Below are 17882 nucleotides of genomic sequence, written 5' to 3' on the forward strand. Positions count from 1 at the left end.
TCCTTTCAAGCATCTCATAGCAAACCAGCCAGACACCTTTTAGCTGCTCTCCCCCAAAACTGAAACTAAAAAACTTCAATACGGCTGATCTGAAGCCCAGCTCCACCCACACTCTGACATCACTGCATTTCATAAAGATACATTGCTTAAACATCCATTTCTTAAAGGCACTCTCACATGACAATACCCCTCAGGATCGTAATGATTTCAAACAAGTTTCCGCCGATTCTTCTAAACTCTTGTGGATACAAACCTAACATCTCCAATGTTTTCTCAGAAGAAACCCACCTATTCCTTGTATTAGTCAAATAAGTCTTCTTTGAATTGCTCCTGGTGCATTTTCATCTTTCCTTAAATTTGAAAACCATACTTTACAAGTATGGTCTCACCAATGTCCTGTACAATTGAAGGACAAACATCCCTACCTTTGCAATCAATTCCCCTCACAATAAACAATAACATTGTATTAGCTTTCCGAATTACTTGCTGTACCTGTATACCATCCTTTAGTGATTTATGCATGAAGGCAGTCATTTTGAAACTAAGGGTCGCGACCTGTGGTTGGGTCATGGGCAGGTGTCGGGAGGGTTGCAGAGCAATCGGTAGCCACTTTCCAATCGTGGGAAGAAGTGCCCAATGGCCACGATCGGCTTTGAAGAATGCCAGTCATCCCTCACACGTGTGTCCACTCAACTGGATCCAGCAGTGAGTGTCATAATATTCAAACACACACATCATGATAGACACACCAACAGACAAATCAGAACACACAACACCACAACCAATCACAGAAAGATATAAAAGCACAAACACGACACCTGGTGGTCAGTATTAGCTGGAGACACGGACAAGGACAGACCTGCTACACGACACACTCAGGGAGACAGCACGTGCAGAGTATCCAGAACGAACTGTATACAAGAGTTAAAATAAAATAGAGTTGTACCACATACAACTGTGTTGGCTCATCTGTGCACCAGAGCACCCAACACCACATGGTACAGGAGTGGATCGATACCTGCCGGCATACCTCAGTGTACACAGACAACCAGCAGTGCCCAGGCAAAATGACAGAGCTCCCGGTTCCGCAGCCGCTCCAGTGCCACGGCGATCTCCACGAAAACTGGCGGCGATTCCGGCAAGTGTTCGAATTGTTCCTGGTGGCAGCTGAACTCCAAGACCTGGATGATAATGAAAAAATTGAATTTCTCCTCACCATCGCCGGTGCAAGGGCAAGAGAAATATTCACAAGGTTCAGGTTCTTCAGGAGGCAGCAAAGGTACGATTACCAGGCAGTCCTGGACAAATTCTTCAAGTACTGTGAAGAAAACGCAATCCAATCGGCAAGTAAAGGTAAGAAAAGTGGCAGTACTCACCTCGTGGCCGGGATCCCGGAGCCCGAATTCCCAGAGGCCGAAATCCCGGGCCTGAGAGAGGGCTGGGTCGAGGTCGGCGGCCATCTTACTAAAGGTATCACGCTAGCACAGTTGCGCGAGCAGTGCGCAGAACCGGAAGTTTCGTTTGCGCATGCGCGAGATGCTGCGCATGCGCAGTCAAGAAAACGGCCATCGGTAAAGGAACAGCGATCTGAGCATGCGCAGTCACTTCCTACGTGCTACATACCGAGCGTCAGGATGTCAGATGCCCCAGACCGCACCAATTTAAAGGGGAAACGTCCCAAATCCAATTTAAAAGGGAAACGTCCCAAATCAAAAAAACAAAAATCTGTTAAAGCTGTAAAACAACCTTCCCTCACCTGGAATGACAGCACATTGCCGCAAATTGACCCAGGAGATGAATTTGACCTCCGAAGAACCCTCCGACAAGCAGTTACCTACGCACAAGCCGATGATTCCGATCTCGAATACTTCGATGACGATCTTTACAGTGTTTCCGGACCTCGCGTGCCCAATGATAGCTCCGTGGTCCTATACGACTATGACTCGGACGAACCTTTCGTGTTGCACATTGGCGGCCCCCACATTGAATCGGACGCAGATGCGGATTCATTTTTCGGATTTGAAGATCTTCAACCCAGCAGATATGACGTCCCAACTTATCAGTGCCGGATGATGCTGCAGCCTGACATTAACAGACAGGGAGTGGTGCAAGCCCACAGAGAGCGGCCTGCTGCCACACAGAGCATGGTCCACGTCCCGCTCAGCGTTCCCGACTCTATGAAAGAAGACATGCAAGACTCCAGAGCGCAGTCCTTGCATGAACAAGAAGTGACTCCAGAGTCACAAGCCTCCACAGCGAGCTTGTTGACAGACTCCACGATAGAAGGAACGCAAGACTCCAGAGCGCAGTCCTTGCGTGAACAAGAAGTGACTCCAGAGTCACAAGCCTCCACAGCAAGCTCGTGGAAACACTCCACAATTGCAGAAACGCAAGACTCCAGAGCGCAGTCCTTGCACGAACAAGAAGTGACTCCAGTGTCACAAGCCTCCACAGCAAGCTCGTGGACAGACTCCACAAATGCAGAAACGCAAGACTCCAGAGCGCAGTCCTTGCACGAACAAGAAGTGACTCCAGTGTCACAAGCCTCCACAGAGAGCTCGTGGACAGCCTCCACGATAGAAGAAACGCTTGACTCCGATGCGCAGTCCTTGCAGGAACAAGACCATGAGGGTCTAGCAACCTCTCCTGACCAACCAGCGGCAGACGATGCAAGTCTGCCATGCTCACGTGAACAGCGCGAAGGCTATGACAGCCTACCATGCTCCACTGCACAGCAGCATGACCATGACGGTCTCTCATGCTACAATGAAGGGCACAGCGCTGATGACTGTTCAAGCCCAACTGAAGACAAGCCAAAGGAATCTCCTCTTCCAAGCCCGAAGGAAAAAGCTTCATGCGCTGACCTTCAGAATCATTGTAGCCGAACAGAGATTAATAATGCTGCACGGTCACAGAAGGACACTGAGGATTTGCTAAAGAAATTACCTATATGTTTAACCACACTAACCCCAGTGATTAAGCAGTTATGTATGGGGAGTATAATGTGGGCAATTGAGAACAGTAAAAGAGAGACTGTGACCATGCCAGTCCCAGCAAAATCAGACCCAGAGACCATGAAGGCATGTACATTAGACAAAGATATATATGAGGTACCTGAGAAGAAAAGTGAAACGGAATGTTCTTTGGAAAATAGTACAATGTCGATAGAAACATTGGATCCTATATTCGAGACCATACATATGGGAGAATTTGGGTGTAATAAACAAGGTTCTGCAATGTCTGGGGGAAGATTTAAAATTCCAAAGAAGAAAAGCCCAAATGAAGGACAACGGCAAGACAATGACAGCCCACCGACATGGTGTGCACCACCAGATGAAAACTCTGACAATTTACCCAACCCTAGTGAGCAGCAAGCTGCTAATGAGGATCTATCCACGGGATGTGAGACGAGTGACGACAGCATCCCACTTCCCATGCAAAAGGTGCAAGGTGACAGACCTCGCCTAGTGCGTACCGAGGCACTCGACGATCACGGTGGGACCACTGACGACTGCGGTGGCGGCGCACCGCTTCCACCCTCGATGGCTCGAGCCTCTCCACTGGTCGGTGCATTCCTGCATGTTCCGACTCCAGAAGTGCAGCTTCAGGGAATCTCGGCTGCCTCCAGTGAACCTGTTGGGACTCCAGATGGGGAGCAGCCAAGCGCCGGGTGACGGCGGATGCCACGGCGACAGGGAATGGATCGCATGGCAGTCCCACTGGGTCGGCAGTGGCGACCAGCACCGGCGGTCCAAGACGGACACACCAATTCGCGCCATCGCCAGACGTTGATGCGAGCAACAATTCTCTCTCCAAGGCGACATGCTTCGACGTTTCTCTGCGGAGTCGCCCTTCCAGCACAGCAGGTGGCCGGAACCAGCGTGCACGGTCTCGGCCAACTTCCACATCTGGCACAGTCATCGCCTTGCATGATATTAGTGATGGTGCTTCTTCGATGGCAACGACCCATCGGCTACAAGATGCCGTCCACCACAAACATAAAAAGAAAAAAGACTCCACCTTGTTCCTGGCTTGCAGGGCGGATGGATTGGGGCGTAGGCACAATCAGCGAGCTTTGCGCTGCCTTCCACGCTCGCAACTGAACCGTACGCACACGCCGGATCCTCCACTGGTTCCCAAGGATGACTTCGTGGAGATGCCACGGATCATGCCCCTTCCATCGCCACCCGTGACCAGGCCACAGCAGCTAAAATCCTCCCCATGCAGAGCTAAGGCTGTTTCTGGGACCTTGCCACTTGTCAAATCCAGGGCAAACTTTATTGAAGCAGACAAGTATTTTCTCCCTTTTGAGTTGGCATGCCAGTCGAAATGTCCCCGCATAGTCAGCACATCATCTGACTGTTTACAGAAATTAATTGATAGAATTATAGAGACAATATGTGGTTGTTCTCAAGGACCACAAACCGACGAAGGTGTTCAGTTGCAGATAATTAAGGCCTTACTAACTACAGTAACATCTCAGCACATAGAAATACACGAAGGAACTGTGTTACAGGCTGTTAGAACGCGCTACAATATACACCTGGCCAGCAAAAAAACTTAGTAAACCAAACCACAGCCAAGGCAACACTAACAAAGATGTTGAATGTTATATTTGCACGAATGAAAAACCAAGCACTGCACGAAGTACAACAAATGGAAAAGTAGAGACTTCGGCAACAGCATCACCTCCAACAGTCCAAGGTGAACCAGTGTGAACCCAAATCTCCACAGCTGAACCGGCTTGAGGACCAGCCTATTCTTGAGGCGGTCACCCATTAGACTGGATTTATAACGCTGTTCATACGTTCAAAAAAGTCAAACACTTCTGTATTATAACCTGTTGTTGTTTATCGTTCCAGATATCGTCTGATCAGACCACTGTTCAAGTTTTTTTTTTTTTTCTCGCATTCATGTTTTGTTATGGTACAACCTTATTATTGTGACGCACCCGACATCGCCCCATGTAAATAGTTATGTCATATACACACGCTGTACACAACACACACACACACTCTTAGATGCACTCACGACACGATCATATTTATAACCACGTCGGCACATATCTTTGTAAAAAGGGGGGATGTCATGATATTCAAACACACACATCATGATAGACACACCAACAGACAAATCAGAACACACAACACCACAACCAATCACAGAAAGATATAAAAGCACAAACACGACACCTGGTGGTCAGTATTAGCTGGAGACACGGACAAGGACAGACCTGCTACACGACACACTCAGGGAGACAGCACGTGCAGAGTATCCAGAACGAACTGTATATAAGAGTTAAAATAAAATAGAGTTGTACCACATACAACTGTGTTGGCTCATCTGTGCACCAGAGCACCCAACACCACAGTGAGCAGGGCTCCAGCCCAGCAGGCCAGACTGCCTACTCCAGACGTCAGAATGTTGTCCCAGGGTCAGATTTTTAAATAAATTGATGGGAGTCTTCCTCCCAGAAGCAGCGGCAAAGAGCACAACACGCACCCGTACACTGACATCTCGTGCCCTGGGCGCAAAGTCACGGACGAGAGATTCCTCCATTTTGTAGCCACCAGCAAGTAAGCAACAGGGCTGTGAGGAAAATCTGAAGATGGATAATTCTGTAATGAAGGAAGAGAGCGTCAGAGTCACGAACAGGCCAGGATCTCACAATTGAATCGGCCGGAGGGAACTTCTCAGTCGAGTCCACAGCAGGCCAAAGCAGTGCCGGTGTGAGCTGTATCCAAAGCTCCAGGGCTTCTGGTGAACAAGCAATTAAAAAGAAACTGAAATTGGGAACAAAGCAGTATAAAGATGATTTATGGAGGTATGGCCTTAATAATTTTGCCATTGCAAATCAGGATGCAAAGCCCATGTGTGTTATATGCAGGGAAGTACTGGCAAATGAAAGTTTAAAACCCTCAAAATATCAAAGGCATTTGAAGAATAAGCATGGTGAGCGAGGACAAATCTGTTGATTTTTTCAAAGGATGCAGTGAGAACTTAAATTGTCAGCTGAAGTACTTTGCAGAAATGTATCACTGAATGACTAAGCAAGTGAGGACCAAGCAGGCGCATCTGTTGCACTAAAGGTAAGCAATAATGGTGTGTCATGAAGGTCAGCCAGCATCGGTTGCTAAGGTCAGCCGGCATGTGTTGCGAAGGCTGGAGGGCATGGGTCGCGAAGGTCAGACTGTGAGGGTCGCGAAGGTCAGACTGTGTGGGTCGTGAAAGTCAGCATGGAAGGTGACCGGTTAAAGTGGGTCCTAGGAAAAAAAAGTTTGAAAAACACTGCACTAGGACACAGAGATCCCCCCTCCTCCCTGCAATCTCTCATCATTGAGACAGTAAGTTTCTTTTTTATTCCTGTTGCAAAAATGGACAATTTCGCATTTTCCCACATTATACTCCATGTGCCAGATTTTTGCCCAATCACTTAACCTATTTATATCCCTTTGTAGCCTCCTTACGTCCTCTTCATAATTTGTTTTCCTACCTATCCTCATGTGATCAACAAATATAACAACCACATCTTTAGTCTCTTCATCCAATTCAGTTATATAAATTGAAAAAGGTTGAAGCCCCAGCTCTGATCCCTGTGGTTCACCACTTGTTACACCCCACCAACCAGAAGATTACGCATTTATACCAACTCTGTTTCCTGTTAGCTAGACAATATTCTATCCATGCCAATATGTTATCCCGTACACATGAGCTTTTATTTTTGACAATAACCTTTGCTATGGCACCTGAGAAAATGTCTTCTGGAAATATAAGTACAGTACATCCACCAGTTCCCTTTAAACACAACGCATGTGACTCCTTCAAAGAACTCCAATAAATTGGATAAACATGACTTCCTTTTCACAAAACCAGGTTGGCTCTATCGGATTGGTTTGAATCTTTCCAAGTGCCCGGTCACATTTTTAATGACAGCTTCTCACATTTTCCCGATGAAACATATTAGTTTAACTGGCCTATAATTTCCTGTTTTCTGTCTCCCTCCCTTTTGAATAAACGCTTGAGACAATGTACATCAAGGAGAAAATAACTGACAGTTGTGACTGTTGTGATAAACGAAGCAGTCTTGCGCGGTGAGTTTCCTCCTTATTACTGTCTGCTGAAACCTTCTTCCCTGATTATTAATCTGCCAGAGAGACACCTATTTAAATACATCCCAGAAGATGTGTGTGCTGGAGCTTGTTTGGACTTGGATCCTTCTTGAATAACGTTGAAATCAAAAGACTAAAATGGAATATGCTTTATTGTGAGTGCATTTTTTGTTGAAAAATATCCTTATGCATTATGAGAGAATATTTGAAAGTCAACTCCACATTAAAAAATCCCTAACTCAGGACTGTTGGATATAAGGACTGTACAAAGCACTGCCTCATATTTATTTCCAAGACATGTTGTTTCCGCTTTGGCAGGTGACGTGAAAACAATGAAAATCAAGGAAGTTCCTGCTGCACCAGAGAAAACGATTATTGAAATACAATCAAAGAAAACAGTTCTTAAAAAATTCAGTGATGAAAATTAGATTATTCTTAGTAAGAAGTTCTTGAGTTCCTACATTTTTAATCTTGATCAAAATCTCCCCTGCCGTGATTTCTTTCTGTTCATTTAAGTGTAAAACTCCGGAATTATTTATTCCTCTATTAATTACTTCTTAAATTTGAAAACCCCAGTAATTTACCTCCTGTACTGTATTTGAATGGTGCTACCCTCTACTTTGGGCTACCTGTGACTGTCAGTGCCACAACGAGGACATAAAGCTTCAGCACCATTTGTGCGCAGAGTTACATAGGGGAACCTGAGCTCTGAGTTAAATGGAAAATATTTTCAAAAGGAAACCATTGCTGTTTCTGATTGGTAAAATTACAATGTTGCTTTGAATGGTTCGACTCCCTTTAAATCCTATCGCTTTTTAAGGGTGACTGATCTATTTTAACACATTTTAGAATCAGGGAAATCTGATAAGTGAAGCATAAATTTCAAAGATGTTGCCCTGGTAGAAGATATTATGTTACAAACTGTGATAAAAACTATATAATCATTTATGTTCCAATGCATTAAAAAAATAAATTGATTGAATTGCAAATGATGCGTGTGAATGGATTTATATCTGCAGATTATATGACATTTCTGAACCTTTTACACAGAAATGTTTATAACCCTACATGACAGTTTCGTCATTTGGTGAAGTGTTTTCAATGATTTCACAGGGGCTCCAATGTAGGCCTTAGGCACGACTCAACCACCGCGTCACGCCCAGCTCGGAGCCGGCTCTGACAATGAATAGCGGGTGAAGCCCAAATCGGCCTTCACGCCAGACGCAATACCTTGTACGAATTACATGCCTTGCTGTGCCAGGCCTGATCTGAATCTCACCCTCGTTGGGCGAGATCCAGATAATCATATTAAAATGAGCTATTAGGCTCACTTCAATATTTATGGTCGGCTTAACACCATATTCACCTGCCTCCCGGGAGGCCTCCACCAGGTGGTGATTAGTATTGGTTTCCACAAGTATGGACCAGACATGATGACAACACGGGGGGGGGTTCTCAGAGGCCATTGGAGCGGTCGGGGACAGGGCAGGAATGTACCCTCGCACTCCCCCTTACACCAGCCACCCTAGCAGTGCAAACCAGGCACCCTGGCAATGCCAACCTGGCACTGCCAGGGTGTCGAGTTGGCACTGCCTTTGTGCCAATCTAGCAGTGCCAGGGCAGCAGGCTGGCAGTGCCAAGGTGCCATTTTGGCACTGCCAAGTTTCAGGGCCTGGGGGGGCATGCCTAAGACATTTGAGTAAGGTGAAGGTATGAAGGGGCCACAAAAACGTTGGGGGTGAAGGGTGTGGGTCCTAAAATGGGGAGTCCTGGATATGGGGGTGTAAGGAACCCTCAATCTCACTTAGAGATCGGGTCAGCCTTTCAAAATGGTGCCCGATTTCGGAGGAACTGGTCTTTCTGGCGAGTTCAGATTCCCATTGCCGGGAAAATTTCAAAGCGTGGCCATGACCGTGGAGGAACCTCTCATGGCTCCCCAAAATATGTCTAAGCGCTATTGAATAGCAGTCTCCATCTTGACGTTGCAGCCAGCACAAAACACCCTGTCAAACAGGCCTGAAATGACACTTTGACATTTTTCCATTGAATCATGCCCATTGCTTCCTATGAACTGCAGGTTGTATTTTACTTGGTAATCTGCGATTCAATGAGTTGCACAATCAGAGGATTAAAAGCTATTTATAGAACATAGAACATACAGTGCAGAAGGAGGCCATTTGGCCCATCGAGTCTGCACCGACCCACTTAAGCCCTCACTTCCACCCTATCCCCATAACCCAATAATCCCTCCTAACCTTTTTGGACATTAAGGGCAATTTAGCATGGCCAATCCACCTAACCTGCACGTCTTTGGACTGTGGGAGGAAACCGGAGCACCCGGAGGAAACCCACGCAGACACGGGGAGAACGTGCAGACTCCACACAAACAGTGACCCAGCGAGGAATTGAACCTGGGACCCTGGCGCTGTGAAGCCACAATGCTATCCACTGTGCTACCGTGCTGCCCGGTGTGTGGTATTTGGTGTGAGCTGCTCTCTAGATTATGAATGTTTCAATATAGTCATGAGTCAGTTTAGGATGGTGTACATTGGCCACAATCCCAATTTTACAACAGCATATTTATTGGCAAGTAAAAATAATATATAAAAATAATAATAGATAACAATAACAAACATAAAAATAATGGCTCCAATACTAAAAGCACAGTATAGAACATAAAATTACATGTTTAAGAAATAGGTAACTTATCTTTAATATGAAAACACCAGAAGAAACATGAAAAAACTTTGAGAGTTTTGTCTTCTCACATCACCATTGACATCAGCATATCATTTATGTCAGGAATTCAATGTAAGGCTTCCAACTGACCTCACTTTAAACTATAGAATTGGAAGAAATTGTTTGAATCCATTTAATTCCTTTGAAATATTGAATGCTGAGAGAATCAGTAAAAGTAGTTGAAATTATTATATTTGAAGGATGTGCAGCTCCATCTGCAAGAAAACAGGTTGCCATGGAGACTATGCTTGTGGTCAATGGTGTTGACCCCCTTACAAACAAGCTGAACCAAAATGGTTTGGCATCAGTGGTTTCAAAATAATTTATCAAAATAACAGTGAAGATTTTTTGAATCCCATGAGAATAACTGCCCATGAGGCACCAAAAGGCAATATTCAGTGCAAAAGACTGAACCGATATAGAGTGTAGTTCATCTGCAAAGAGGACTGCACCAACTGTGGAGCATAACCCCTGCAGATATGTAGTGGATGCCAGGTCTGTTTTTTTAATATTTTAAATAAAAAGTCAAAATGATCTATATGACTAACGTACTCATGCGTTCTCGAGTTTAGTTCAAAAAATACTTTCATCAGCCATCCCACTGTGTTTGTTGTACTTGTTCCGAGTTGTACGATTTCCTCAGAAGTAAACGGAATTTAGTTGCAAGAATAACAAACGTCACCACAATCTTGATATTAAGAATTCTCTTTTGATAGTGAGAGAAATCAAGGGCACGATTTCATGGAAAAGTTTCTATGTGTGGTAGTGACTAGGGATAGCCGCAAGCTTCCCACCGCTGGGCCTGGTGAGTTTTGATGCACATCAGGTGGTGGCAGGAACCCCCAGGCGAGACACTAGTCGTAGATCTGCCGAATCCCTAGACCCAGCTGGGTCCCAGTTAGATTCTGAGCCTTTGGACCTAGTTTAGCTGGAGCTGATGCAGTCGCTAGATTCAGAGGCGGGGTATCAGCGTCCCTCCAGTAGGTCCATAGCCAATTGAAGGAGTCCCAGATGTGGTATTATCATAACTATCAGAATTACAAGGGTTAATGTGGTACTATGAATAGCCCAGAGGGAGCTGCAGATACAACTATATAAAGCAGTGATGCTGGACCTTAGGGGAGGAGTGTATGCAGGAGACAGCTAGTGAAAATCATAAGAGCAGTTAGTGTGAGAAGGTTAGATTATAGTTTATACCAGTTAGTGAGATTAGCAGTAGGTGAGTGTAGTTAGATGTTATTGATCAATTCTGTATTCTAAAAGGACTAAGTGTCGAAAACCCAGTTTAGTAGTGTAAATAAAATCATATAGCTTTGTTTAAGTAAAAGCTATACTGTGGTCTTTGTGGAACACTACGCCAACCATCCTGAATAAGCAACACAAAGAAGACCACAATGTTCCTTGAAAGAAACAGTAATTTGATTAGTGTAGAATAGCATTGGAGATTGAAGAAAGCAATCCAGAAGCAACAACTCAGAAAAAATCTACGGTAAAGACTGATCAGAAGATAGAAAGTCTCAAGAAGCCTGACCACTTCAAGACACACAGTAACCTATGCCAGAACTGGGCTTTCTTTAAGCAACAGTTTGAAGACTTTATTTCTTCCTCCACACTATAAAATCAGACCAACGTAAGTTAGCTCTCCTACTAAATTTGATTGGACCGCAAGCATTGGAGTTATTCAATTTGTTTCAACTCAGTACAGATGAGGACAAAAGTACATACAGCATGGTGCTACAGAGATGTTTGTTGTGAAAAAATTCTATGAGCGCTACATGTTAAACAAATGGCTGCAGATCAGAGTAGAGTCTGTAGATTCAGGCATCACAGATCTTAAGCTCCACGTGCAGTCCGGTGATTTTGCATCAGGCTCCGAGTCTATGCTGCGAGATAAAGTTGTGTTCGGAATCAACGGAGAAAATTTTGAAAAAACCGGTGTAGTCAATTGAAGACGCTATAAATATGTGCAAGGCCAGCGAACAGGCATTGAGCGAATATGCCGAATTTGTGGCTAAGGAAAAAGGCACAAAATCGATAAATGTGGCTGACACCATTAATGCTGTGTTGCAGCAAAGAAAACTGCGGCCAATGGCCAGTGGCCATTCTGATTGTGACGTCACAAGCGTGAAGACATGCACATGCTGTGGACACACAAACAAATTGTCCGGCGAGAAGAAACATTGTTCCAATTGTGGTAGAACATAGAGCATAGAACATAGAAAAATACAGCACAGAACAGACCCTTCGGCCCACAATGTTGTGCCGAACCTTTGTCCTAGATTAATCATAGATTATCATAGAATCTACAGTGCAGAAGGAGGCCATTCGGCCCATTGAGTCTGCACCAGCTCTTGGAAAGAGCACCCTACCCAAAGACTGAACCACTTCGCAGCACAGTGTCATTTAGCACCAACTATTCCAGTAACCAGATTTAAACAGCATTATAGTAATCCAAAGCGTGCAAAAAGTGTTGAGAAAAAATCCAAAATCATAGAGGAATAAGAGAGGATTTCATAGAATTTACAGTGCAGAAGAAGGCCATTCGGCCCATCGAGTCTACACCGGCTCTTGGAAAGAGCACCCCACCTAAGGTCAACAGCTCCACCCTATCCCCATTACCCAGTAACCCCACCCAACACTAAGGGCAATTTTGGACACTAATGGCAATTTATCATGGCCAATCCACCTAACCAGCACATCTTTGGACTGTGGGAGGAAACCAGAGCACCCGGAGGAAACCCACGCACACACGGGGAGGATGTGCAGACTCCGCACAGATAGTGACCCAAGCCGGAATCGAACCTGGGACCCTGGAGCTGTGAAGCAATTGTGCTATCCACAATGCTACCGTGCTGCCCAGGATTGCTCACCGTATTCACTTTCAGATACCTTCATGATAGAAGCCATTGCTAAAATTGATTTATTGAATTGAGAAAAAGGACCAGTAAATGCACTCTCAATGATAATAAAGGAGTGGACTGTGTCACTTGAAATAAATGGTGAATTGAAAACATTCAAGATTGACACAGGAGCGCACGCAAATATTATCACATTCCGATCCTTAAAGCAAGCAGAAAGTCTCTGATAAAGCATTTCACCTGTGAGCTCACAGATTACAATGGTACACGATAGCTACAAGAGGGTCATGCTGTCTCATGAAGAATGGGAAAACAGAGATAACAATTGACTTCAAGCTGACAGAGGGTGAGAACTCATCACTGATTGGTGTTGCTGCTTGTGAAAGATTGCAGCTAGTGGAATGGATTCACTCAACCAGTACTTCAGATGACACAGATGGAGAGTCCAGGGAATACTTAGGTGATGTGAATTACCTCTCCAGAGCTGGTACTGATGGTGCACCATCAGGAAATAAAGCTACTACTGATGCTGAAACATCAGAAAACAGGGAAACTGCTGATGCTGAAACATCAGAAAGCATAGCTACTACTGATGTTAAAACATCAGGAAACAGGGCAACTGCTGATGCTGAAACATCAGAAAGCATAGCTACTACTGATGTTAAAACATCAGGAAACAGGGCAACTGCTGATGCTGAAACAACAGAACCCGAGTTAGTCCAAATAGTGGAATTGCAAGCTTGTTTAGTTTCTGAGATACTACCAGTATCTGATCGTAAACTACAGACCATAAAAGCTGAAACTGAAAAGGGCTTTACGCTCCAGAAGGTAAAACAATACCTCAGAGAAGGATGGCCTGCTGGATGCAAATCACTCTTTCAAGATATAAGAGATGATCTGACTACAATTGATGGTGTCCTGCTAAAGGGAGACAGGATAGTGATATCTGCCAGTTTACATCTAGGAGTTCTGCAGCAGATTCACGAGGGTCATCAAGGCATTGGAAAGTGTCATAGCCAGCCAGACAATCGGTGTATTGGCCGGGAATAAACAGAGAGATTGATCAGTATATTCAAGCATATCCAATTTGTCAGATGTATCAGATTGCACAGGGCAAAGAAACCAGTCAACAGATGGAAATTGTGACCAGTCCATGGAGCAAAGTGGGCATAGATCTATTTCATTTCCAGGGTCATGACTACTACTCCAACTTTCCAGAGGTGATGATGCTGAAAGATCCGACTGCCAGATCAGGTGATAAAGGTAACAACATTTTGCACACCATGGTATTCCACTGAACGCTGTCTCTGACAATGGCCCATGTTTCTCGCGTTGGGAGTGGACACAGTTTGCAGAGCAACATAATTTCAACCACGTGATACCAAGCCCACTTTATCCATAGTCTAATGGGAAAGCAGAGAAAGGAGTAGGGATAATTAAGAGATTATTCTGCAAGGCGAGTGAAGATGGTAGAGACGTGTCATTAGCGTTGTTAGCATACCGAGCAACACCGTTATCGATAGGTCTCTCACCTGCTCAAATGTTGATGTGGAGATGACTATGAACCACTTTACCACAAATCATCAGCCCAGAAACTGATAACAAGAAGATAAGTGAAAGAATTATGAAGACAAAAAAGAAGCAACAAGAGGTCTACAATAGACATACCAAGCCTCTAGCTCAGTTTTAAGAAGGGGACTTGGCAAGCATTCAAAATGCAGAAGGTGGCTGGCTAAATCTTGCTAACATTCTGAAACAGGTAGCACCTAGGTTCTACTTAGTAGAAACAGAACAAGGATCACTGTTCAGGAGAAACAGACAAGCAGTACTTTGTGTCAAGCGCAAGGTTCAATGGCAATGTGAAAAAGTTGTTCCACGTGACAACATATTCATGGACATTGCCCTTCCAAATCCAAGTTCAGCACTAACACCACTAGAAGATGGGATAGAGCAATCCAAAGCCTTGAACACTCCACTGAGATGTTCTACTAGAAGAAGCCGACCTCTAGAGAGACTGAGCTTGTGATTGTAAATTTAACCTATATTCATCTAAGTCATATAACTGTCATTACAAAAAATACTGTATTGTATGATAACAAGATAGTGATAGTTACTTGTTATTTAGAGAGCAATACGCCTACAAGGTCAAGTTAAAAGAACATATCACAACTACTGTAATAATATTTTATTTCACAAAGGGGGATGTGGTATTATCATAACTATCAGCATTACATGGGTTAATGTGACACCATGAATAGCCACTAGATGGAGCTGCAGATACTATTAGATAAAGCAGTGATGCTAGGCCTTAGGAGAAGAGTGTATGCAGGAGATAGCTCGTGAAGGTCATAAGAGCAGTTAGTGTGAGGTTAGATTATAGCATATACCAGTTAGTGAAATTAGCAGCAGGTGAGTGTAGCTAGATGTTATTGATCAATTTTGTATTCTAAAAGGACTAAGTGTCAAAACCCAGTTTTGTAGTGTAAATAAAATCATAGCTTTCTTTCGCAAAAGGGATACTGTGGTCTTTGTGGAACACTATGTCAACCATCCTAAATAAGCAACACAAAGAACACCACATCAGTAACTACAGGTGCAGGAGACAGTGCCAGCAATTCGTGGCACCAGGGCCAACACTGCTAGGGTGACGATCGCAGTGGAGAGCTTGGTGCACTACGTCGGCAACATGTGTGGAAATGTCCAAGCCATGGCTCAATCAGTAACGGCCATGGCTGAGGGCCTCAACAGCATTTCCTAGTCATTGAGAGGACATGAATCAGTGCAAGATGGACCTTGAGACGATGTGGGGCATGTCCCAGTCTCTAGTGGACTTGCCGAGGGCCTCCAGAGCACTTCTCGCTCACTAGGGAAAGTCTCCCAGTCCCATGAGGGCATAGCTGATGCACTGAGGGACCTAAGACCATAAGATTTAGGAGCACAATTAGGCCATTTGGCCCATCGACTCCACTCTGCAATTCATGGCTGATACATTTCTTATCCCCCCTTCTCCTGCCTTCTTCCCATAACCCCTGATCCCCCTATTAATCAAGAACCTATCTGTCTCTAACTTAAAGACACTCAGTGACTTGGCCTCCACAGCCTTCTGCAACAATGAGTTCCACACATTTGCCACCCTCTGGCTGAAGAAACTTCTCCTTATCTCAGTTTTAAAGAATCATCCCTTCAGTCTGCAGCTGTGCCCTCAGGTTCTAGTCTCTCCTTTTGGAAACATCTTCTCCACATCCACTATTTAGGCATCTCAGAATTCTGTAAGTTCCAATGGAATCCCATCTCATTCTTTGAAACTCCATCGAGTACAGACCCAGAGTCTTCAACCGCTCCTCATATGACAAGTCCTTCATTCCAGGGGATAATTTTTCTGAACCTCGTCCGGACCCTTTCCAAGGCCAGCACATCCTTTCTTAGATACGGGGCCCAAAACTGCACACAATATTCCCGATGGGGTATGACCAGAGTTTTATATAGCCTCAACAGTGCATCCATGCTCTTGTATTCTAGCCCTCTCGACATGAATGCTAACATTGTATTTGCCTTGCTTACTGTTGACTGAACCTGCATGTTAACCTTAAGAAAATCTGGAACTAGGACTCCTAAGTCCCCTTGTGCTTCTGATTTCCCATAGAAAATAATCTATACCTCTGTTCTTCTTAATAAAGTGCATAACCTCACACTTTTCCACATTGTATTCCATCTGCCACTTTTTTGCCCACTCCCCTCGCCTATCCACGTCGTTCTGCAGTTTCCCTGATACCTCAACAAAACCTGTCTCTCTACATATCATTGTATCATCTGCAAAAGTAGTAATAATGCCCTCAGCTTATTCTTCGAGATCGTTAATGTATATCGTGAATAGCTGTGGTCCCAACACTGACCTCTGTGCGACACCACTAGTCACCAGCTGCAATTCTGAAAACGATCCATTTATCCCCACTCTCTGCCTCTGCCAGTCAGCTAATCCATTATCCATGCCAATACCTTGCTGCGAATACCATGGGCTCTTATCCAGTCTCAAGTGTCCCAATCTCAGGTTGACATAGCCGAGGCACTGCAGAGCATGCCCCGGTCGCAGGTGGGCATTGCCCGGGTGCTCCAGAGCAGGTCCAGTCACCGAGGAACATCGGCGAGGGTGTCGATACTGTGCTGCAGACATTGGGAAGCCAGAAAGGCTGGCAGAGCCAGATGTCGTAGGGACATCCGGGGCTTGATCCAGCTGCCCCGCAATTCAGGGTTAACCTCAGGTCCCACAGGAACCAACTGGGAGGAGGTGTCGCTGGGTGCCAACCTATGGAGTGGCCACCGGGGCCACCTGCTCCCCCGAGACCCACCTCACCGACAACGACATGTCTCGAAGTCAGCACCAGGAGCAGGGCAACACAGTGGGGCATGTACCGCCGGCATGTGCGCCAGGGCCCTGTGGCCCCAGAGCCTCCAGAGGATTCCCATCAGGGGCATCAAAGGCCATGGGATGCTTCAGGCAGAAGGCTGCATCCACCTCTGATGTGCATCCTGGGGAGACGCAACGATAGAGCACAGAAGATTAAACAGGTTGAAGATCACAGAGAGGGCACGGGAGGGGGTGGGGAGAGGCTAAGGGGGGATTGGGTATGTTGTGTAGGGTGGGAGGAGGCTGGCATCATCAGGGGAATGGGGCAGTTGGGGACACAGCTTTGTTAATTTATAAAAATCGTTGACCTCAACCAACATGACACCTCTGCTACTTTCCTCCGCAATGTGGGTAGGGCACCAATCCCATGTCCAACCTCAACAGATGTCTTGGATGCCTTTTCCGAGTCCAAACCCCCCACTCCACCCCGGCACACGATGTGAAGGTGATGGGTGTGAGTGAGCACTCAGCAGACAGGCAGGGATCAGACTATGATATGGAATGATAAGCACCGGCGCTCAGTCTCAGCTAGTCCTCCCCCTGCCCTCGACAGTAACCCGCTGACAGTGCCGACACAGTCCCACCACCCTGGAGTGATGTTACACACACCCTGGGAGGGTGTGGAATGACAAGGGGGTGGGAGGGTGAATAGAGCTGGGGAATGGGGGGGGGGGGGGGGGGAAGAGGAGCTGAAGGATAGGAGGAAATTGGGTGGGAACTGGGGTGGGGGTGGTTTTGCAGAGGGGGAATGACGGATGAGGCCACGTCTTA

The 17882-nt window shown here is 45.5% G+C and overlaps 1 protein-coding gene across 1 annotated transcript in view; it reads left to right on the forward strand.

Moving 5' to 3' along the window:
• The window catches only part of LOC140425113 (papilin-like), a 201384-nt gene extending 193869 nt beyond the window's left edge, over positions 1–7515 (forward strand). Inside the window, exon 11 of the mRNA XM_072509027.1 lies at positions 7428–7515. The gene's annotated coding sequence lies outside the window, so the exon portion shown is untranslated. The remainder of the gene's footprint in view (positions 1–7427) is intronic.
• Positions 7516–17882: the final 10367 nt, after the last annotated feature.

This window comes from Scyliorhinus torazame, chromosome 6 (genome assembly GCF_047496885.1).
Source record: "Scyliorhinus torazame isolate Kashiwa2021f chromosome 6, sScyTor2.1, whole genome shotgun sequence".
Lineage (NCBI taxonomy): Eukaryota > Metazoa > Chordata > Chondrichthyes > Carcharhiniformes > Scyliorhinidae > Scyliorhinus > Scyliorhinus torazame.